Below are 6,341 nucleotides of genomic sequence, written 5' to 3' on the forward strand. Positions count from 1 at the left end.
GATGAGTCAAAGCTGCCTCATCCTCACCTGTATATAATAATGCTGCCCCTCTGCTTGTTTGTGGACATTAACCTGAGTTCCATGTTAAACTGTATGTAATGAACTTGCTGAGATTTCTGAGTGCACTGGTTCAACATTGTAGATCATATCACTAGGATCACATCTGAATCTAGCTTTAAACAGATCACTTTAGTTGTTGTTTTCTGCCTTTTAAATATTCCATTGACATAGCAGCCAGGAACATTGATGGAAACCTGCTAGAAATGACAATTTTAGGAAAATATTTGTTGTTCAAACAAGAAGGAAGTGTTTTGAGTTTTTCAATTGAATTGTATTCATAATTTTTTAAGGATGAAAATTGCCAGTGTATTAAGCACTAATTATTATATCAGTAAAACCTCATTAATAACATTTCATGGACCTAGACAGAAAGAAGCATATCAAAATGTAAACAAGAACCTGAGACTGCAGTAACTAGGGAAGCAGTGGACCCGGGCCTGACCTGAGGCACAAGTCCCTTCCGCTCCACTCGAGCACCGGGGTGCCTTGCCAGCGGAGTCACCCGACACCCGCAAGGGCCCACACAGGATTCCCCACGGGATCCTAAGACCTCTGGTAAGTGGAACACAACTTCTGCCAGGAGGCAGGTTGGAACACCAGATATCTGGGTACCTTCCCTGCAAGAAGAGAGCTTGCCTACAGAGAATACTCTGCCCACTGAAACTGAGGAGAGAGCTAGCCTCCCAGGTCTGATTATAGAGGCTAAGAGAGTCACCTGAGGAACAAGCTCTAACCAGAGACAACTATAACAACTAGCTTCAGAGATTACCAGATGGCGAAAGGCAAACGTAAGAATCCTACTAACAGAAATCAAGACCACTCACCACCATCAGAACTCAGCACTCCCACCCCACCTAGTCCTGGGCACCCCAACACAAATGAAAATCTAGACCCAGATTTAAAAACATTTCTCATGATGATGATAGAGGACATCAAGAAGGACTTTCATAAGTCACTTAAAGAATTACAGGAGAGCACTGCTAAAGAGTTACAGGCCCTTAAAGAAAAGGAGAAAAACACAACCAAACAGTTAGAAGTCCTTAAAGAAAAACAGGAAAACACATCCAAACAGGTGATGGAAATGAACAAAATCATACTAGAACTAAAAAGGGAAGTAGACACAATAAAGAAAACCCAAAGCAAGGCAACGCTGGAGATAGAAACCCTAGGAAAGAGATCTGGAAGCATAGATGCGAGCATCAGCAACAGAATACAAGAAATGGAAGAGAGAATCTCAGGTGCAGAAGATTCTATAGAGAACATCGGCACAAAAATCAAAGAAAATACAAAATGCAAAAGGATCCTAACTCAAAACATCCAGGAAATCCAGGACACAATGAAAAGACCAAACCTACGGATAATAGGAGTTGATGAGAATGAAGATTTTCAACTTAAAGGGCCAGCAAATATCTTCAACAAAATAATAGAAGAAAACTTCCCAAACATAAAGAAAGAGATGCTGATGATCATACAAGAAGCCTACAGAACTCCAAATGACTGGACCAGAAAAGAAATTCCTCCTGACACATAATAATCAGAACAACAAATGCAGTAAATAAAGATAGAATATTAAAAGCAGTAAGGGAGAAGGGTCAAGTAACATATAAAGGCAGGCCTATCAGAATTACACCAGACTTTTCACCAGAGACTATGAAAGCCAGAAGAGCCTGGACAGATGTTATACAAACACTACGAGAACACAAATGCCAACCCAGGCTACTATACCCAGCCAAACTCTCAATTACCATAGATGGAGAAACCAAAGTATTCCACGACAAAACCAAATTCACACATTATCTTTCCACGAATTCAGCCCTTCAAAGGATAATAACAGAAAAGAAGCAATACAAGGACGGAAATCACGCCCTAGAACAAGCAAGAAAGTAATCCCTCAACAAACCAAAAAGAAGACAGCCACAAGAACAGAATGCCAACTCTAACAACAAAAATAAAAGGAAGCAACAATTCCTTTTCCTTAATATCTCTTAATATCAATGGACTCAATTCCCCAATAAAAAGACATAGACTAACAGACTGGCTACACAAACAGGACGCAACATTCTGCTGCTTACAGGAAACCCATCTCAGGGAAAAAGACAGACACTATCTCAGAGTGAAAGGCTGGAAAACAATTTTCCAAGCATATGGTCTGAAGAAACAAACTGGAGTAGCCATTCTAATATCGGATAAAATCGACTTCCAACCCAAAGTTATCAAAAAAGACAAGGAGGGACACTTCATACTCATCAAAGGTAAAATCCTCCAAGAGGAACTCTCAATTCTGAATATCTACGCTCCAAATGCAAGGGCAGCCACATTCATTAAAGACACTTTAGTAAAGCACAAAGCACACATTGCACCTCACACAATAATAGTGGGAGACTTCAACGCACCACTTTCATCAATGGACAGATCGTGGAAACAGAAACTAAACAGGGACACAGTGAAACTAACAGAAGTTATGAAACAAATGGACCTGACAGATATCTACAGAACATTTTATCCTAAAACAAAAGGATATACCTTCTTCTCAGCACCTCACGGGACCTTCTCCAAAATTGACCATATAATTGGTCACAAAACAGGCCTCAACAAATACAAAAATATTGAAATTGTCCCATGTATTCTATCATACCACCATGGCCTAGGACTGCTCTTCAATAACAACATAAATAATGGAAAGCCAACATTCATGTGGAAACTGAACAACACTCTTCTCAATGATACCTTGGTCAAGGAAGGAATAAAGAAAGAAATTAAAGACTTTTTAGAGTTTAATGAAAATAAAGCCACAACATACCCAAACCTATGGGACACAATGAAAGCATTTCTAAGAGGGAAACTCATAGCTCTGAGTGCCTCCAAGAAGAAAAGGTAGAGAGCACATACTAGCAGCTTGACAACACATCTAAAAGCTCTAGAAAAAAAAGGAAGCAAATTCACCCAAGAGGAGTAGACGGCAGGAAATAATCAAACTCAGGGGTGAAATCAACCAAGTGGAAACAAGAAGAACTATTCAAAGATTAACCAAAGGAGGAGTTGGTTCTTTGAGAAAATCAACAAGATAGATAAACCCTTAGCGAGACTCACTAGAGGGACAGGGACAAAATCCTATTTAACAAAATCAGAAATGAAAAGGGAGACATAACAACAGATCCTGAAGAAATCCAAAACACCATCAGAACCTTCTACAAAAGGCTATACTCAACAAAACTGGAAAACCTGGACGAAATGGACAAATTTCTGGACAGATACCAGGTACCAAAGTTGAATCAGGATCAAGTTGACCATCTAAACAGTCCCATATCCCCTAAAGAAATAGAAGCAGTTATTAATAGTCTCGCAGCCAAAAAAAGCCCAGGACCAGACGGGTTTAGTGCAGAGTTCTATCAGACTTTCAAAGAAGATCTAATTCCAGTTCTGCACAAACTATTTCACAAAATAAAGGTAGAAGGTACTCTACCCAACTCATTTTATGAAGCCACTATTACTCTGATACCTAAACCACAGAAAGATCCAACAAAGATAGAGAATTTCAGACCAATTTCTCTTATGAATATTGATGCATATTGAATCAATGAAATTCTCGCTAACCGAATCCAAGAACACATTAAAGCAATCATCCATCCTGACCAAGTAGGTTTTACTCCAGGGATGCAGGGATGGTTTAATATACGAAAATCCATCAATGTAATCCATTATATAAACAAACTCAAAGACAAAAACCACATGATCATCTCGTTAGATGCAGAAAATGCATTTGACAAGATCCAACACCCATTCATGATAAAAGTCTTGGAAAGATCTAAATTCAAGGCCCATACATAAACATGATAAAAGCAATCTACAGCAAACCAGTAGCCAACATCAAAGAAAATGGAGAGAAGCTGGAAGCAATCCCACTAAAATCAGGGACTAGACAAGGCTACCCACTTTCTCCCTACCTTTTCAACATAGTACTTGAAGTATTAGCCAGAGCAATTCGACAACAAAAGGAGATCAAGGGGATACAAATCGGAAAAGAGGAAGTCAAAATATCACTTTTTGCAGATGATATGATAGTATATATAAGTGACCCTAAAAATTCCACCAGAGAACTCCTAAACCTGATAAACAGCTTCGGTGAAGTAGCTGGATATAAAATAAACTCAAACAAGTCAATGGTCTTTCTCTACACAAAGAATAAACAGGCTGAGAAAGAAATTAGGGAAACAACACCCTTCTCAATAGTCACAAATAATATAAAATATCTCGGCGTGACTCTAACTAAGGAAGTGAAAGATCTGTATGATAAAAACTTCAAGTATCTGAAGAAAGAAATTAAAGAAGATCTCAGAAGATGGAAAGATCTCCCATGCTCATGGATTGGCAGGATCAACATTGTAAAAATGGCTATCTTGCCAAAAGCAATCTATAGATTCAATGCAATCCCCATCAAAATTCCAACTCTATTATTCAACGAATTAGAAGTAGCGATTTGCAAATTCATCTGGAATAACAAAAAACCTAGGATAGCAAAAACTCTTCTCAAGGATAAAAGAACCTCTGGTGGAATCACCATGCCTGACCTAAAGCTTTACTACAGAGCAACTGTGATAAAAACTGCATGGTACTGGTTAGAGACAGAGAAGTAGAACAATGGAATAGAATTGAAGACCCAGAAATGAACCTGCACACCTATGGTCACTTGATCTTTCACAAGGGAGCTAAAACCATCCAGTGGAAGAAAGACAGCATTTTCAACAATTGGTGCTGACACAACTGGTTGTTATCATGTAGAAGAATGTGAATCGATCCATATTTATTTCCTTGTACTAAGGTCAAATCTAAGTGGATCAAGGAACTTCACATACAACCAGAGACACTGAAACTTATAGAGGAGAAAGTGGGGAAAAGCCTTGAAGATATGGGCACATGGGAAAAATTCCTGAACAGAACAGCAATGGCTTGTGCTGTAAGATCAAGAATTGATAAATGGGACCTAATGAAACTCCAAAGTTTCGGCAAGGCAAAAGACACCGTCATTAAGACAAAAAGACCACCAACAGATTGGGAAAGGATCTTTACCTATCCTAAATCAGATAGGGGACTAATATCCAACATATATAAAGAACTCAAGAAGGTGGACTTCAGAAAATCAAATAATCCCATTAAAAAATTGGGCTCAGAACTGAACAAAGAATTCTCACTTGAGGAATACCGAATGGCAGAGAAGCACCTGAAAAAATGTTCAACATCCTTTATCATCAGGGAAATGCAAATCAAAACAAACCCGAGATTCCTCCTCACACCAGTCAGAATGGCTAAGATCAAAAATTCAGGTGACATAGGATGCTGGCGTGGATGTGAAGAAAGAGGAACACTCCTCCATTGTTGGTGGGATTGCAAGCTTGTACAACCACTCTGGAAATCAGTCTGGCGGTTCCTCAGAAAATTGGACATAGTACTACCGGACGATCCTGCAATAACTCTCCTGGGCATATATCCAGAAGATGCTTCAACTGGTAAGATGGACACATGCTCCACTATGTTCATAGCAGCCTTATTTATAATAGCCAGAAGCTGGAAAGAACCCAGATGCCCCTCAACAGAGGAATGGATACAGAAAATGTGGTACATCTACACAATGGAGTACTACTCATCTATTAAAAAGAATGAATTTATGAAATTCCTAGCCAAATGGATAGACCTGGAGGGCATCTTCCTGAGTGAGGTAACACATTCACAAAGGAACTCACACAATATGTAGTCACTGATAAGTGGATATTAGCCCAAAACCTAGGATACCCAAGATATAAGATACAATTTGCTAAACACATGAAACTCAAGAAGAATGAAGACTGAAGTGTGGACACTATGCCCCTCCTTAGAATTGGGAACAAAACACCCATGGAAGGAGTTACAGAGACAAAGTTTGGAGCTGAGACGAAAGAATGGACCATGTAGAGACTGCCATATCCAGTTATCTACCCTATAATCAGCTTCCAAACGCTGACACCATTGCATACACTAGCAAGATTTTATCAAAAGGACCCAGATGTAGCTGTCTCTTGTGAGACTATGCCGGGGCCTAGCAAACACAGAAGTGGATGCTCACAGTCAGCTAATGGATGGATCTCAGGGCTCCCAATGGAGGAACTAGAGAAAGTACCCAAGGAGCTAAAGGGATCTGCAACCCTATAGGTGGAACAACATTATGAACTAACCAGTACCCCGGAGCTCTTGACTCTAGCTGCATATGTTTCAAAAGATGGCCTAGTCGGCCATCACTGGAAAGAGAG

This window comes from Mus musculus, chromosome 11 (genome assembly GCF_000001635.26).
Source record: "Mus musculus strain C57BL/6J chromosome 11, GRCm38.p6 C57BL/6J".
Classification (NCBI taxonomy): Eukaryota; Metazoa; Chordata; class Mammalia; order Rodentia; family Muridae; genus Mus; species Mus musculus.